The sequence below is a fragment of the Aulonocara stuartgranti genome, assembly GCF_965226115.1.
Source record: "Aulonocara stuartgranti genome assembly, chromosome: 7".
NCBI classification, from domain to species: domain Eukaryota; kingdom Metazoa; phylum Chordata; class Actinopteri; order Cichliformes; family Cichlidae; genus Aulonocara; species Aulonocara stuartgranti.
The window spans coordinates 64,742,878-64,760,327 of NC_138945.1; the positions used below are offsets into that span (position 1 = coordinate 64,742,878).

At 37.9% G+C, this 17,450-nt stretch overlaps 1 protein-coding gene across 2 annotated transcripts in view; it reads right to left on the reverse strand.

Moving 5' to 3' along the window:
• Positions 1-17,450, reverse strand: part of osbpl5 (oxysterol binding protein-like 5) — a 46,832-nt gene that overhangs the window by 27,169 nt on the left and 2,213 nt on the right. For both annotated transcript variants that reach the window (XM_082539956.1, XM_082539957.1), the window contains exon 2: positions 11,148-11,209. The gene's annotated coding sequence lies outside the window, so the exon portion shown is untranslated. The remainder of the gene's footprint in view (positions 1-11,147; positions 11,210-17,450) is intronic.

The following is a 17,450-nucleotide window of genomic DNA, read 5'->3' on the forward strand; positions in this document are numbered from 1 at the left end:
AACAACAAGTAAATTAACCCTGTCTTCTTGTTGCTTAGTGTGGATGTGTGTGCATGCACGTGTTTTTAACATGACTGATTAAAAAAATAAATACATTTAAAAAATAATCATCACAATAATTCAAAGAAACGAGGTGTCTAGAGAACACTAACTAGCAGTTATTTCTTTTCAGAAACTCCAGACTGACATTATACAAAAACAATTGCAGTTTTTGTTTTTGCTTTCACAGAATAAGTCTGACTAAGAAAGCAGGTCCTAAGACACACACTGGAGCCATATTTGACCTGGCAGACAGATCAAGCCAGCTGGCTCCATATATGCTGGATCCAGGCCAGGGGATGCAGTGTGTGAGAAGTAGCCTTGGGCCAGCCTTGATGGAGAGAAAAAAAAAAAGTGGACATCAACAATCATGCAAACGTATATGGACATGTGCATGTAAACAGAGGGCCTAGCTTACTATTTCAACTGTCAGACGACCTCAATAATTGACTGTGACATGCTGCAGTCTTGACTTTGACTTGTTCTGACACGCTCTCCCTTGCTTTCTTTTTTCTGATGTTCCTCCTCTTGAAGCTCATGTACAATGCTGCTTTAGCATGATTAAGGATGTTGCTGGTGACGGTGAGACTAACCTGACATATTAATGGATCTAAAAAAGTATGTGAAAATTAACATCTGCAGATTGACACCTCAATAAGGTACGTGCCCCAGCACATACAACACAAACACACTAACAAAATAACTCAAACATGATTAAGGCCGACTAGGAGAGAAGCCACGTGCAAAGATAATGAAGATTTATTTTAAAGAACGAAAACAATCATAGCATTTTAGAGACGCTAAAAAGGTTCACTTCAAGCCCTCTTTAAGTAGCGTTCAAGTTTTACCGCCTTATGTACAAATCCTTCTGTTCAATCTTGTGCCATTTAGTTTCTGCTGTTTGTAAACACCGAACTTTCACTCATCATAACTAGCACATGTATTTTAAGATATCTGTGTGTGACCTATTAAAAAAAAAAAAAAATACAAATAACTTAAGTGAGAACTACGCCCAACAAGCTGTGTTGGGAAGGTTACTTTTAAAATGTATTCCACTACAGATTACAGAATACATGCCCCAAAATGTATTTTGTAACATAATCTAGGGCTGCTCGATTATGGCAAAAATGATAATCACGATTATTTTCACTGAAATTGAGATCTTGATTATTTGACGATATTTATTTAACCCTTTAAGACCTACTATAGAACCAAGTCCGCCAGAGCTTATATTATTTTTTTACATGTTGTAGTGCCATTTGTGGGAGCATTTCAAGTTGCTATACAACTGTTATAGCCCATATTTTAATAATATGTATGCATTAAGTCCATAGTAACTACATTAATTGCAAAAAAGTGCAATAAACTACAAAAACATTGAAAATCGTTTTTGTTTTTTTACATATATATTTCTACTTGGAGAAATTTAAGAGGCTTATCCCTCAAAACTTTAAATACAAAAAAGTTGCAAAAAATAGTTTACAACAACAGGAAATTTATTTTGAGTGTCTTCATAGTTTTATTTTGGCGATGCAGCAATTTTTATATACTGCAGGAAAAACAAAAAACAATCCTATGATGCAAATTTGCAAAGAAAACAGCAGGTGCATCAAAATAAACTATTTCCAGCAGTGCAATTCGAGTTCTAAGCATCCCAGCAACTATTCAGAAAAGTCAAACATGACCAGTATAGGCTTTTAAGGCCTACAAGTAAAAAACTACATTTTCCACGAAAATGACATCACTTCCGGTTTCGGGCAGGAAATGGCGGACATGCGATAGTTCGCGCTGATGTCTGTTTCACTGTGGGAAGTGTTAGGAACAGCTGATCGGATCAGCAAAGCGTGTTTCTGGAATATTATGTTTTTGTTCCTGCAAACGCTTTTTATGCAATTTTTGCAAAGCTTTATGTGGAAGGAAACTGTGACCGAGGACAAGCTGATGGCATAAGATGTAAGTACAACTCCTCTGGTTTCATATGCAAAACAAATTATTGCGCTAGCTTACACGGTTCAGGTTCTACAGGGATTTAAAAATAGTTACACAAAACGGAGCGTGCTGCTCTGACCGGCTTTAAAGGGTTAACAATGACTTTAAAAAATAATATAAAATAGTGTGCAACACCACTGAAGTTTTTTTTTACCTCTCTTTTCAACCAACGGCAGTCACTCTCCTCTCCAAATAACTTCTGCTTAGCTTTCCGAGCTTCCCTCGGGTCCTCTTAATCAGCGGTCTCCAACCTTTTTTGCGCCATGGACCGGTTTATGCCCGACAATATTTTCACGGACCGGCCTTTAAGGTGTCGCGGATAAATGAGGGAGGGGCTAATAATCGGCTCAGTCATTTTTAATGATCATTGAAAGCCCAGATCGTAATCGTGATTAAAATTCGATTAATTGAGCAGCCCTAACGTAATCCATTACGTTACTCAATGAGAGTAATGTATTCTGAATACTTTGGATTACTTAATATATTATCATGCTTTTTACAACTACATGAATGTACTATTGCTGTGTGAATTATTACTTTTACTGAAGGTTACTCGCCATACCAATAGCAACTAGATTTTTAAATCTTAATATAAAATGAGTGACAGTAGGTGGACATTAGGTAAGGCTGCAGTTTTTGCAGCGATCTCGTATAGAAAACTATCCGTATATAAAACAGGTCCGCGGCTCCAAACCGTAGTAAAGGGATCTCTGGCTAATACGTCGGGTTCATGTCGGGCTCGTAGCTGAAAACTAGCTTTACTTTGTTGTCTGGGTCAACTTGTGTTGAAAGGCTGCTCCAAAGGAACTTATTGTTTCGGAGAAAAACACGAAAAAAGTGTACAATCGAGTCTTAAGCTTACTTACAACTTGCCTAATCAGGCACAGTCTTTTTGGCTGCAGTGGTTATTATTATATTTACATGCTTCCATCTCCCGCTTCTGGTCGGTGACAACTTGTACTTTTCCACTCTCCTTTTTCGCCCTCCCTCGCGCTCACAAACAGATAACAGGTATGGCAGTGCAGTCTCCCTGCAGCACGGACTACACTGCCCATGAAGCTACATTCTTTAGGGCAATGTAACACTCTGCCTATTGCCTTCATATTAAATTATTTTTGTGAATAACTTTTAAAAATATTTCTTCACGTCATTATGCAAGCCGCAAGTAGTGGTGACATGGGCCACGAGATTGAGACACAGGCATTAGAGCGTCTTAATGCGTGTTTTGTTTGGGGCGTGGAAACCAAAAATAGAGAGGGCACAGCCGAACATATGAAACAGGAAAATACCGCCGTGTAAGCTCTTTATATCAACAAAGTAACTGTATTCTGAATACCACCTTTTTAAATGGTAACTGTAACGGAATACAGTTACTCATATTTTGTATTTTAAATACATAACGGCGGTACATGTATTCCGTTACTCCCCAACACTGCCAACATGAGATTGCATTGGTAATCCACAGATGCTATGTGTATTACCTGTGCCTACGTGTTATAGCTGTGTGTGTTGTCACCATATGGCAGTGTGCATATGGAGCTGGTAATATGTGCTACTTTTGTTGTCTGTGCTGGTGTTGCTACGTTAGCTTGGCCCGTGCTACAGAGAACATCTTTTTAAGTCATAATAGACAAAGAATCTTTCATCGAGTTAACACTCAACTTCCCAAAACCCCTCTCAGAATAGCCATCAAAGTTCAACAATGAATCCTGCATATCTAGCATAGTTGGGCTGCTAACATAAAACCTGGTGGGTGATGTTTTCAGTCACTGGGAAGATTTGCTTGGGGGAGATACTGTACTGTACTTTACCAGCCTTTGCTAGCAAGAGCCATTTCAAGTTGATACAATGCCAGACTATGTCTGGGAAGAAGATGGGTCAACAGCATTTTACTTTGAAACTACAGGACCAACCCCAGTTTTAACTGTCCTAATGTCTTAAGATGGAATGCAAAGGCCAAATGCTTTGTTTTTTCTCCCTTCCTAATAAAGCAGGGTGAAATGAGTGAAGTGAAACAATGCTGAATGTTCTTTACCTTGTTGCTAAAGGAGGGATGTCAAACTCATTTTACATCTTTGATCTTAAGTGGTCCAGATCAGTGAAATTCTCCTTTCTGTCAATATCAGTAAGTAAGCTTAATCCCTGAGATATGTTTTGTATAAGAAAAATATGTGCAATTTTAACCTTATATCTCAGTTTTCAACCTAATATAGAAACTGTTGTATTTAAAAAAAGAAAAAAAAAAAAGAAATATGTCAGCACAACTCTTTGGGCTTAAATGTTGACTGTAATATAATTATAAAGCATGAAGGTTTTGTTAATTCGCAGAAAATAGGTTTTTTAAAAAGTTTTGACCCATTGTAATAAAGATACATTTTTATAATTGATTATTTTTTCCTGTCATTTAATCTATTACTAAATTCCTTTTATGTAGTTTGAACAATCATGGGGAGAGAATTTAATTGTAGAGACTGAGCAAGGAAAATTTCACCCCCTGGACCTTATGTTTGACACCCATGGTCTAAAAGCTACAAAAACACTTGAGTGTAGTTAAGTTTAGTGTGCTGTGTGGTAGTAAGTATGATAAAACAAGTAAAAAAAGCAATGGGTGCATAATTATTGATAATAAACGGGATAAGAAGTACAGACAAAAAAAAATGACCCCACATATTAACACATATGTATTCTATATTTAATCTAAACTCTGGCTATGGGAAGCCAAGCCTCCACCACTGCAATCTTATAACCTAGGTCCTTCTTCACATTGTTAAATGAAAACTAAAATAAAAAAACCTAAAAAAAACAAAGTCAAAATATGCAGTTCAAATGAGAATGAATTTATTGTCAGTGGCATTCTAATCATATCTGTCCTTGCCTTCTGTTCAGTTCCAAGTCTCTGCATTTCTATTCCAAAAAAAGAACTAAAGCCATGAAAAAGCAGTCAGTGTGAGCCAATTTTCTTATCCCTTTGCATCTTGAATTAAATATTACTGCACCACAAATTAGATACAGTCTTTTGCTCTACTTCAACTTGCTGTGGTGAATTAAATGCCCTGCAGCTTTAGAACAGCATTTTTATAGCACCAAACCCTTTTCTGTACGAAAAGGTAACGATAAGCTGTAAGAAACCTCAAAAATTAAATGAAGAAAAAGATAAGCCAGCCTCAGTCGCTAATTTGTGCAAAACAGTGTTCTTATCTTGCACCCAAAAAATGTGCACACTAACTTTTTTTTGGATTCATTTAATGTGTGCATTGGCTAAAGTTGCTCTTATCACTGCATGTAATCAATCAGAATCATGCCAACACATATTTATATATAGGAATCTATTTAGCTCAAGCTGTAACATAGAGAAAGTGGTTAATTTTAGTAGCATCGGATTTTTGTTTCCTTTAATTAATTTCTTTATATGTTATTTATAACAACGGCAGAGTTTGTTTTTGAGCCTAAATGAACCTGTGTGATAAATCAGCACAGGTTATGAGCTTGGCTAAGTGTGGACCTCAGGGGACACTGTCTCTCTCTGCTGGAGAGACAGGAGGTGTGAGGGACTGGAACAAAGATGCCTGCCAGCAGAGAGAGGGAGGCTGCGTGGCTTAAGATGTCAAGAGATAACGGATGACAAGGTGTCAGATAGATAACGGTAATGCAAAAAACAACCCAGAGAGCAGATGAGGGCAGAAGCTGATTGCAGATTCCCTGTATTATAATATTCCAAACACCAAATTATGTCTCATACTTTCTGCAATAAATAATCCATTTTCACTGGAATGTCTGTTTTCAACCTGATAAAACTCTCCTACTTCTGCTGATTTCTTACCAGCTTGGTATGTCATGGCCAAAAGATGAACCGACTGATAGTCAGTACAATAACTGAAAGAAGTGTTAGAGCTACGTGACTTCATCAATGAACAAACAGGAGAAAATGCAAATGCTCCAGGGAAAATAAGCAGTAAGGTTAGAGTTCCATGCAAGTTTTGAGCCTGCGCTGTTACACACTGTTCACTTTAAAAACACTTATGCCTGATCAATGTTGCTGGCTAGATATCTACATGGTCAGTGCATTCTGGTTTACAGGAAATCTAGACAGCAAAAAACACAAGCAAATTAAAGCACAGCTACTGCAAAGCTATATGTACTGCTGTGCAAAAGTCTCAAGCCAAAGGGAAAAAGATGTAGCAATTTATTGAAATGTGCAAACATAAATGGAAATAGTGTGCATAAGGTAAAAACAGAGTTTGTGCAACTCTAACAGACTTGAAAGTCAATATTTGACACCTTTATTCTTCAAGCTTTACTGTCATTTCTTTTAAGTTGTCTTCAGGAAAGGTTCTCCAGACTTCTTGAAGGATATTCCAAAGCTTTTCTTTGGATAGCAGCTTCCTTTTGCTCCATTTTCTGTCAAAATGATCCCGTGCTGGTTCATTAATGTTAAGTTCAGGCTCTTAGATGGCTGATTTATTACTAATAGAAAAAGACACAGTGGAACACTTTCCAAGTATGCTTTTAGTGCATTGGCAGCATGTTTCCATGGCTCCTTCAAAGGTAAATATAAAGAAATGAAGGGTGGCTTCAGACTTTTGCACAGTAGTGGACACATGAAATAAGAGATTTTGTTTACATCTATGAGCCAACTTTCAGGTATTGCATAATTCCTTTAGCTTCAGGCAAAGCAGTTTTTATGTACTTCCCTGTCCTCTACGATAAAACTAAGAAGCAAACTTGCAACCAAAAAAAACAAACAATTTTTCTTAAACCTCCAACAGTACAAATGCTGAATGAGAGCACTGTTTAAATTAATCAACACTGAATTTGTTGGAATCATCTTCACAAAACTGAGTTACAAAGTCCCTGACCTGCTACCCTCCTCATATCAGCATGGAGCTCCTTTAATTCTTCGTTCCAGCAGTGAGGAACAGTAAAAGAGAACAACAAGCAGAGTTCAAAACAACTTTTACAAGCTGCAAAACTCGTTTTCTGGGACAAAATAAAATGCTGCTTGCAGTTCACTCTGTACTGGACCCCTGGGTGATCTCATATGCATACTGAATGGACAGTGCCACAGCTTGTGGTTTGTAAAGCATTTAATGAGAAGTAATTGGGTCAACCTGCTACAAGTTCCTCCCTTTGTCCAAACAGTCACTTGATAGTCCCGTCACATGAGGAATTAAATTAACATAGTGTAATGAGGGCAGACTACACTTCTGTTCATCCTGCCCAGTATTTAATTGAATTATACTGAGAGACCAAAAAAAGGAAGAAGAAGAAGAAAAAAAAATAGTGTTGTACAGCCATAAATAAAAATGCAATTTACTGTACGAGACCTCATTTAACCAGTTTGTCACGGATATAAATCCCACATATGACACAAAGGACAGTAAAAAGCAAGGCTATGCACATAACTGGAGAAGAACTGCATCATGTTATAGTCAGGAGGTTTGTCCTTTGAAACACTTCAGGGGAAATCAACAGATGAACACTTCTCACAGATCGTCCATCCACTTTGTTTTCTCGTCTCTCGTCTGTCACCTGCCCTCTTTCTGTCTCCCCATCAATCCCACAATAACGAACACTTACGATGCTGGCAGGAGCTCTCAGCTATTCACTGACACAAACAGCCGGAGTACTAATCATATCCTCAAGTCTTTGCTAATGTTTTATAGTAATACTTCAAACTCTTTACTTCGATAGTTTTACACATGCCTTAATTATGTTTAGCCTTGTAAACAGTTTCTGTTTTATTTGCCAATGTGCAAGAACCTCAGCCACTTAGATTTATAATGGCACTGTAACTGAACTGCGTGCACATAGTGGTGCATCATTTCTGCTCATATTATGCTGTTTCATACCGAGTAGGCAGTTCTTATAGGGCTCCACGCGTCACCAATACTCTGGCCTCTCTTCAAATCACGAGAAGCACAATAAATATACATCACATTTACTGAGTATTGTTCTCATTAACTTAGGTCTTATTTTGTTTATTAAACAAGACTGTCGGGTGCTATTTTCTCTGAATGGTGTTCTACAGTAGTCAATGCAGATGCCATTATCAGCTCTCCTTAAATTTATTCTATCTGACAACCAATTTGGATTTTATTTGTTCTTTAATTACTGCAAGGTCAGCTCCTGATTGTATAACTATTCTTTGATGAAATGACTCCAGGCAAACATTGTGTAACATTGAAGCCTACTCTAAGTTAAATTAAGTTTTATTGATCCCTGCAGAGAAATTCATTTGATGCATTTAACCCGTCCTAATAACTAGGATGAGTTTGGCACCAGGGGACCAACTCTACTTCTCTAGCAAGGTTTTGTTGAAGAGCACTTTGAAAAAATTAATTTCGCTGATAAAAGGAAAGTCACGCAGGAGACAGAAAAAACAAAACAAACAAGAAAAAAACCCACATGCAAACTATATATAGAAAGGATCGGCAATGGATGGTGATCAATCTCAGGACCTTCATGTTTTGAAAGGTCAGTTCTAACCACTAAGCCTGTGAACACTAATGTAGAACATTAAATCAACCATGTTATGCTACATCCAGTAATTTGTCGCTCAAAGCAGCTTGTTTTTAAGCATTAAGAAAGCCTAAATATTGATTTCATCCCACTGTTAACAATTTCCATATTTTTAAAAAAAGAAAAACATTAATTGTTATGGTCTTTTGTTATTTGGCTGGAAATTTAGACGATTAGATTTTTGTGTGAAAAATCTAACAGGTTAAATGTGCAGCATTTGGCATTTCAGGACTTTCCTACAACACATCTTCATCATTCAAGCATACTTAACTTTAGATTTGAACTGACAGAGATATTGGATACAGAATATTACAACAGTCTGCCTTCTCCCCACTTGAGTAAACAAAAATGTGATCACCGCCCTGCGTGTGTGGAATGACTGAGACAAACAAAGCTGAGGTGGCAGAGTGGAAATGTTGAGAAAATTGCATTCATGTTCCACTTCTATGCCATAAAAAGCTCTTGTGTTTCTCTCCTTGTACACTTTACATCTTTACCCAGTGTGTATTGTGATGCAATCTGGTGTTAAAATGATAATCATATAGTTTTTGGATAATTTACTATCCACAAAAATAGTTGTCAGAAGTAGGAAATATTAATTCTACTAAATTATGGTGTAAAAGTGGCTGCATGTGAGTTAATCAGGAACAGTTAATAGATTTCAAATCCAAATTGCAACTGGACTCAATACATGCAATTAAACTGCAAAAGAGCCAAGTAAGTATTTATTTTTTTTAGTTTAATTAAGTAACTTGGCCCAATCACATCTAATAATTTCATGTTTGATTACTCTGTATTCTATGCAAGTCACAAAGACAAAAATAGTTGGTACAATTCTAACCAGTCAGTATTTGGTATGATTATCTTTATTCGTCAACACAGTCTGAACTCTTTTAGGCAAACTTCCTTGCAGTTTCATGAAGGATAAGAAGAAGAATCGCTGCTTTTTGTTCCATTCTCTTAAGAAGTCAACACCACACTGTAGGGCTGTGGTATATCATAATGTCTGTGATAACATGGATACATTTTTACATGATAGCCCCATTTCACAATATCCATGATATAGCAACACAATTTGATTATTTCCCTAGCATGCCCCACAACACAAACAACACATAAATCCAGGTGTTGCCAAGTTTTTGGCTAATAGCTCTTTGGCAATCACCTCACTGTTGCAAAACACTCTTTTGTGCTTGTCAAATTGTGCCATCTTTGGCATTTTTTCACTGAATCAGCTAAAGAAATGGGAACAAATGGGACCACTTTAAAAATTAGAAGAAAGTCTGGCTCCTTGAAAGCAAAATATAAAGATTGGCTCACATATTATTGTATTACAATGAATACTGAACTAAAGCGTGACTTGAAAAATGCATATATTTCGCAAGTCAAATCATAATTGTGTTATCTGTGAGAGAAATAGTTAAATATTTTCCCGCTGACTGTTCAGCCATGGAGTAAGCTGCTAGGTACCGGATTTGTCTGGTTAATGTGTAATTTGCTGTTAAAGCACATGCTCCAAGCACATGCCAACGTAAACAACTTTAGCATGGCTGAATCTCTGAGCTTTTCCGTACTGAACCGAGTTGGCCTCTTTTTATAACTACCACCCTAGGGCTACACAGACACACAAAGCAGTACCTCTAACCTACATAATGACAACACAATTTCAGCACACTAAAAGTAAAGTAAGATTACTGTGTTATTATTATTATTATTCCCACAACATCAAAGTGACATTTTTCACAGTAACAAGGCTACATTTGTTAAGTAAATAAAAATCCACGGTCACCCTTTCTAGACAGATGTGCAAAAGAGCTAAGTGAAATCTGTAATTTGTACAGCAAACGTGTACAAAGATATTTTTATCCTTCCAGGAGAGACAAAAATACACAGTGTAATACAGAAGACTGAAAAAAGCCAGTAACTAGTAATTACATCCTGCCTCTGTATAAGAGACCACCATGTTCCCCAGGCAAACTGCCTGTTTTAGGGCTTTGCCCATCTCTCAGAAGTATCCATCCAGCTGCTGTCCAGCCAGCTGTCCTTGTGAAACCTCACTTATTCCCCTCTGAACCAAGCGAATCAGACACACCCTGTAACCTGCTGATCTCACTTCTAACGGTTTCTCTTCTTCTAAAGTCACATGGTGTACAAACTCTAGCGCACACAAACATAGAACAAACACAGACTTTACTGCTCTAGCCAACACTTTGATCAAATAGCTGTAGACAGGGAATATTCTACTTAAATGTAATAAAAACTGGCTGAAACAGAGAGTCTGCTTCACACCTTAAGAGATGTGCCCTACTTCTGCTCAGAAAGTGAGTTATCCCTCCTGGCAACGCTGGGTAAAAATGTGCTCGCATTGGTGTCAGATATTGAAAGCAGGGTGATGGACTGAGAAAATCAGTTCACAAATTTAAGTACATTTAAGTACAATTAAAGTACTCAAGCACATGCAAGCTTGGACGGTAACATGCTAACAGCACACACAAACCATTTGACTAACTGAAGCTAAAACAGATGGCTATCCAATTTAGCTAAGTGTATTCATTACTAAGAAATTAAAGAGTGGGCCAGCAGCTGAAAGCTCAACTTACCTTTCACCTGAGCCCCAGGAGACACTGCATCCAGAAGCTTTTGTTGAATCAGCCTGTCTCACCTGCAGAGATGCAAAAGTTAGAATAAGGTTTCACTTTAACTCACACAGTACAAACGCTCAAACCTGCCTCACCCCCAACGTCTCTCCCGCTAATGCTCCTCCTGGTCACACCACTGTGTTAGAGCCCCACCCCACTCTTTCCCAGTCCTTATTTCAATAAGTCAGAACAAGCCTGCACCTTTAGCTAAAGTTGACTTGTAATACAATTATGGATCAAATTTCCCCCTCAAAAAAGATCAATGAAAAGAAAAGATTCAATGCTGATACTGTCAATCCCATTTTGTTGGAAAGGAGATTGTGTTTACCAAAACATAAGGAACACAGTCACACTATCATATTTATGGAGAACTACTTCTGTTACACTAGATAAACACACACCCCAGTACGATGTGAATCCAGGAAGACGTGAGGCAAGATAGCAGGAATATGGCTGCAGACAGTTCAATGTCCACATAAGTGAACTTAATTTGATGTTACACATTTACATTCACTCTCATTATTTACAGCTAAAAATTGTGTTTTCACCTCCCATTCTTACATTTGTTTTCCCTTGAAATCCCTTTGAATCACTTTTCTTGAAAAACCTGTCTATTCACACACAACTGGGACATGTGATAAGTCACAAATCTACAAACGAAAACACACACAAGCATCAGTTTGCAAAGCAGCACTGCACTACATATACCCCTAATACATGCAATAAAAAACTGAGAAAATGCATGTATCTGTGCAGATTACACCAATGTTAATAGACGTAATGGTAGTGCAACAAGTGAAAAAACAGGGTGGTCAGGAGTGGTGGAATCTGCGCCTTTAAAATCCTGCTGCTTAGCAAACGAGGAAGCCATAACACTTGAGTACATCTAACCTAAATAAGAAGTGAACTGAAAGAGAATCGCTGAGCTAACAGCACTTGAGGGACAAAGACAAAGAGGGGGGCGAGATCAGGTCAAACACGCACAGCCAATACAAAAAAAGCTGAAAGAAAAATACACAAGGAATGAGTAATTTAGCTTGCCCCCTTTTTTTTTGCTTTAAAGACAAGAATCATGAAATGCACAACATGTACAAACAATGCAAACCACAAGTGAAGTAAGACACCGTGGCCCAGAATGTGTCATGGTTTCAATGGAAGAGTATTTGTTCTCGGGACCAATTCACAGTGCAATAAAGTTAACTGCATAACACATAAAAACTACACTATTACAACTTGGGATTGCACTTAACTCATGACCAAAGGCCAAGAGAAAAGTGTAAAGAACGGACAGTTTATATGCAACACTCTTACTAAAGAGACTCACAGTGTACGATGTACTTCTTTGTTTGGCGCATATCACATTCATACATAGTGGGCCAAATATAAGTCAGAAAGAGAGCAATCACTATCCCTACAATTACAAACAAACAGTGCTGAATAGAATCTAACCAGCAAATTGTATGCTAGTCTTCACAGAAGCAGCTAATTAACATTTATTTTAAGGCATTGTGGGTATGCCAGCATTCATAGCAGAAAGTCAGGCTGGGCTTGTAAGCAATGATAGGAAGGTAACATGTGTAAGAAAGAGATTACAGATGAAAAAATGCAATTAGTGATGGATTTGAACTAAATCAAATGATTGCTGTCTTGCTTTAAACATTTGAAACTAAATATTTGAAACTACATTAAAACACCACAGCAACATTCATGCATTTGTCTATGATGGTCCTCAGTCATCCAGGTCATTGTAATCGAAGGAGCTTGGAAAAGACCTTGACTTGACATTAGAACTGAAAAAGCTTCTCAGATAAGAGGTGAAATGTCTTCAAGCAACTTAAAGAAGTCCAGACGCTTTTCTTTCCAAGCTCCTTAGATTCATGCATTTGGTTTTTACAGCACTTCCTTCAGGAAACAACTTTTACACAGTACAGTGATATTAAGCCTCTGTTGTGATTTTAGAAGGAAATATTTTAAATTTCCCTACTGAAAACTGAAAAGATTTCCAATGACATAGCTCTCTGCTTTGGCAGCTATGCCAAAGTGCCAAACTCAAGTTGCTTAGCAACTTGAGTTGAGTTGATTGGTTGATGAGGGGCAAAGATCACTGCAGTGCAAAAAGATGCAAAGCAACAAAATTATTCTGATTCTAGATCCTTTACATTGCACATTAAAAATGTTTGATTCATTGCATCTTGTAATTTCATAGCATAATTCTGTTGCATGTAACTAGTTCTCCAGATCAGCCAGACTTGCTTCAAATCAATATAAAAATAGGAACAGTGTGAATAATAACTAGACTAGAAATAGGTTTTCCAACTTGATATAGTACTGGCTGTAACATTATAGCCAACCCATGAAACATTAACAATGTCTGCCATTCCAACTGAAAATATTTTATTCATCTTTGCCCAATAAACCAAAGTTCTGGACTTACTGTAACAGCTGTGCTTTAAAACCCTTCACTTCCTCTAGGAGTCTAAAAATCCACCTTTTTATCCTGTCAAATTGAACTGTCTATCCTGTAACAATCTTGAACAGTTCTGCTGACTTGAGGTCATCATTTTCCTAAAGATTAAATGGATACAAATAGTCCTCACTTGTACTTGTGTTGGTACTTTTATCACGTCAGACAGCCTTCGTAAGGAAGGCCTCTTATCAGCAGCCTCCTTCAACAACCCTCATCTCTGACCATGCAAACCCACTTAGGTAAACATAAGGCCACAAAGGATTTTGCTGTGACCATAGCTAGACATCAACAGTCAGATATAAAGTTAGCTACTGTCTTTTAAGTGAAATGTCAATTTGACAAAGACTTTCACTTAACGTTGAATTTGAGACTATGATCCATATGAGCATTGGGTAATAGAGGCAGGTATTTAAAAATGTTCTTTGGTATACGGGAACTGTCTGTCCAGTGAAGACAGATAGCACAGATAAACAGAACATAACCTTCTATCAACACATAAAAATCAGTCTGCTGAGACACAGAGACACAAAGTGAGGACTCACTGTCTGTTATGGTCACAATTTAAACTCAATGCAAAATTTGGCTCTGGGTCTAAGGCCACTTAACATTAAGTGTATTCATGTCGCTTAAAGACCAATGTACTAATCGCATGCCATCCTACTTTGGGGTCTATTGTTTGAGCAGTCTGGTATAAATCAGGGGCATCACAAACTGGAAAAAATCACAGTTCAATCCAGCAAAATGGGACCAGCTCAGCGTCGTGCACCTGAAGTCGAGTGTTTTGACAGATGCATGAAACTATACATGTTTAGACATAAGCTGAAACTGCCGTAATTTTCTTTGAGAGTATTTATTACATAGCGTGCTGCAGGGAAAAGCCTGTTTTAAGGTTTAGGTTTTTTAGCTTCTTTTTTTGTTTTTTAGAGTTAGATGGGAGCATTTATCAATTTAATCTCTGTGCCTTCAACAAAAAGATGAGAGCAAGATTTGTTTACATAAGGACAGAAAAGCGGAAGCAGAGAGGAATGCTAGAAGCAGACTCACATAAACACTGCAGGGCGTAAGGCAGCACAGATAAAAGCTGCAGCAGTGATTCAACAACCTCCTATGAACAGCATAGATTTTTTTTCCCTGCGTGACACTCAATCACTGTTGGAAACCACTGTAATGGCATAAATCATACTATTCATGATCAATAGCTTTTAAAGCAATCTCTCCTAAAAGTGTAGTGTAGTGTCACTTTAAGACTGAAGTCAGATGATGGTCCCGTGTCATGGAAATCACCCATCGTCTCGGACCCAATGTTACTTTGAAAGGTGAAGGCAATGCTTGTTTTGTTGGAGTGACTTGGCATGTTTATCTACAGATGGATGTCACAAGTTTCCATTTAGTGTAACAGAGCCACTTTCCCCCTGTTAACTACTTCATTAGGAAAACAGACGACATAGTAACAGACAGAACGCTAACACTACTGATCCCTAAGGCAAAGCTGTAGAATTACATTAACAGCTATTAATGGATTTGTCTGGCACCAATAAAACGCATGTCATAAAAACATCAGGCAAAAATTCAACACCAATATCATCCTGCCAGCACAGAGGATTGTGATAACCCTATAAAGTGGAATTTGACAAACTGATGACGTAACCAAGCCTCTCAGCAACACCTCATTTGTAAACAGAAAAAAAAATGCTGTGTTAAAAGTATGTCCGAAATCTACAACGGCCCTGCAGTAAACTCAACACAGATGCTTCAGCTTATCCCAGAAAACTACAGATTATCAGCGTCTGACATGGGCAGCGCACAGTGCCAATCATTTTCAATGACGGAACAAAATCTCCTTACGAGCCCTGCCACTCAGAAACAGCCGTAAAACAAATGGAGACTTTTAAAAGGATATTGCATCATAGTTAATGTAGCTCATTCACAAAATCAAACAAAAACATTATGAGCGGAAAGTCTGAATAGCAGTAGCTTAATCCATATGGCTGCTTATTATTTAATAACAAAACAGTGAATGTATTCCATGTCAACAAAACACAACAGCATCTATAATGGACACTTATTTTAAATAAATCAAGTTTTACACCCACAATATCCACACAGCACACTGGGCCCTAACCAAAGCTGTCAGCATTTACACAACCACCAACTCCATGTAGTAACCTATAGAGAGGTGGATATTGATTGCAGAGGCACTAGCTACTGCGAGAATACTCGTTGGCAGTCTGTAGAAAGCTGAGTGGTGGATGTATGGTGTCAAACCTGCTCTAAATACAGACACCTGCTGGTCAGTTTCCTTGGAACAAAGTAAGAAGTCACTTTCTAAGGGTCAGGAGGTCAGTCTCAAATGCTTTATTTCTTTGTGTGTGTGTGTGTGTGTGTGTGTGTGTTGGATAAATCAAGCAGGAGACACGGAGAGAGCCCAGAGTTTTAAAATCCTGGCTGTCGGTTGTTAAATCATATAGCAAAATAATTGGAATGCACTGTTTGATACACAATTCATCAAAAAAAGAGAGAATCTAGTTTTCAGTTCCACATTTAAACGTCATGATCGTGGTTTCACAAGCCTTTGCCTCACTCTGCAGGGTTGATTTCAGATCAACGCAAAATGCCATTGTTTCCAGACCTGTAGGGTGTTTTACTCAGTGTTAATATTAGAGGAAATAAAACCATAACTGCAGACATTTACAAATTACAAATTTATAACAGAAGTCCCACTGACTTTTACATAATAATATCTGAGCAAACAATGTGTGCATCTGGATAAAAGCGTTACCCATGAGGGAATAAGAAGACATTAAACATTTTTGTGTTTTTCTGTGCTCACATAAATACTTTTTCTTCTTGGAAAAAGTGACATTCTGTGACAAAAATGGCCTGTTTTAAAACATAAATGTCAGCTAGCATCTGTAAAGTAACTTGTGATGAAAAATTCTGCCGGGGAAGAGAATCTTGGAACAATATGGGCTACTAAAAGTGCGTTCGCTCTCTAGGGGCAGAGAGGAAAATTCAGTATGGAGCAGTATTAGCCTAGATTCCCCCAGTAGATGTCGGGGAAAGCATTTAAATCTCAGAGGAACTGGAAACAGCACTGAGCCACTTATCAGCCCTGGAATAGGACAATTCCACTTTGAAGACCAGCCAGATTCAAAGTAGCATTTTAAAGGGAAGAGTGTGTTTTGGAAAATTGCCATTCAGATACACAGAGACAATCAGGAGCAGAGAAAATATCTGATTTCCAAATAAAAACAAATAAAGCAGCGATTAGCATTTAGACTGGAAGACGGAGAGGACCTAGCACCCGTCATCAACGCCTAGCTGGCTTCTCCTGTGGAGACTGATCTACAGGATGCAGTGAGATGTGGTATTTTCTGCATATCCTTCACAGTACAGCATGGAAGTTGGGACATCTGTTGCTGTGTCTTCCTGCTAGAAAAAGCACTGATAAAAAGCAGGACTATCCACCCACAGAAAATGACTCAAACGGCTCTTTACTCTTTCCTTCTTTCACTGCCACTCTCTCCCCCATTTGTGTTTCACAACAGAGCAAAGCCACAGTTCTAGTTGATAGGCTTAGGGCCCAACACCATTAAATATCACCACCTGATTAGAGGAAGGTAGACTGTCACATGACGTGTCAAGGCTTTGGGTGTCAACAGATCAGCGCAGAAAAGCAAATGTGATTTTTGTTTTTCTAAAGTGGAAAAAATTGTATTAAGCGTCAATCTGATGAGCGGTGTTAGACTCTATTTAAATCAGATATGCAACAAGACGTGGTCTCTGTTAGTAATGAT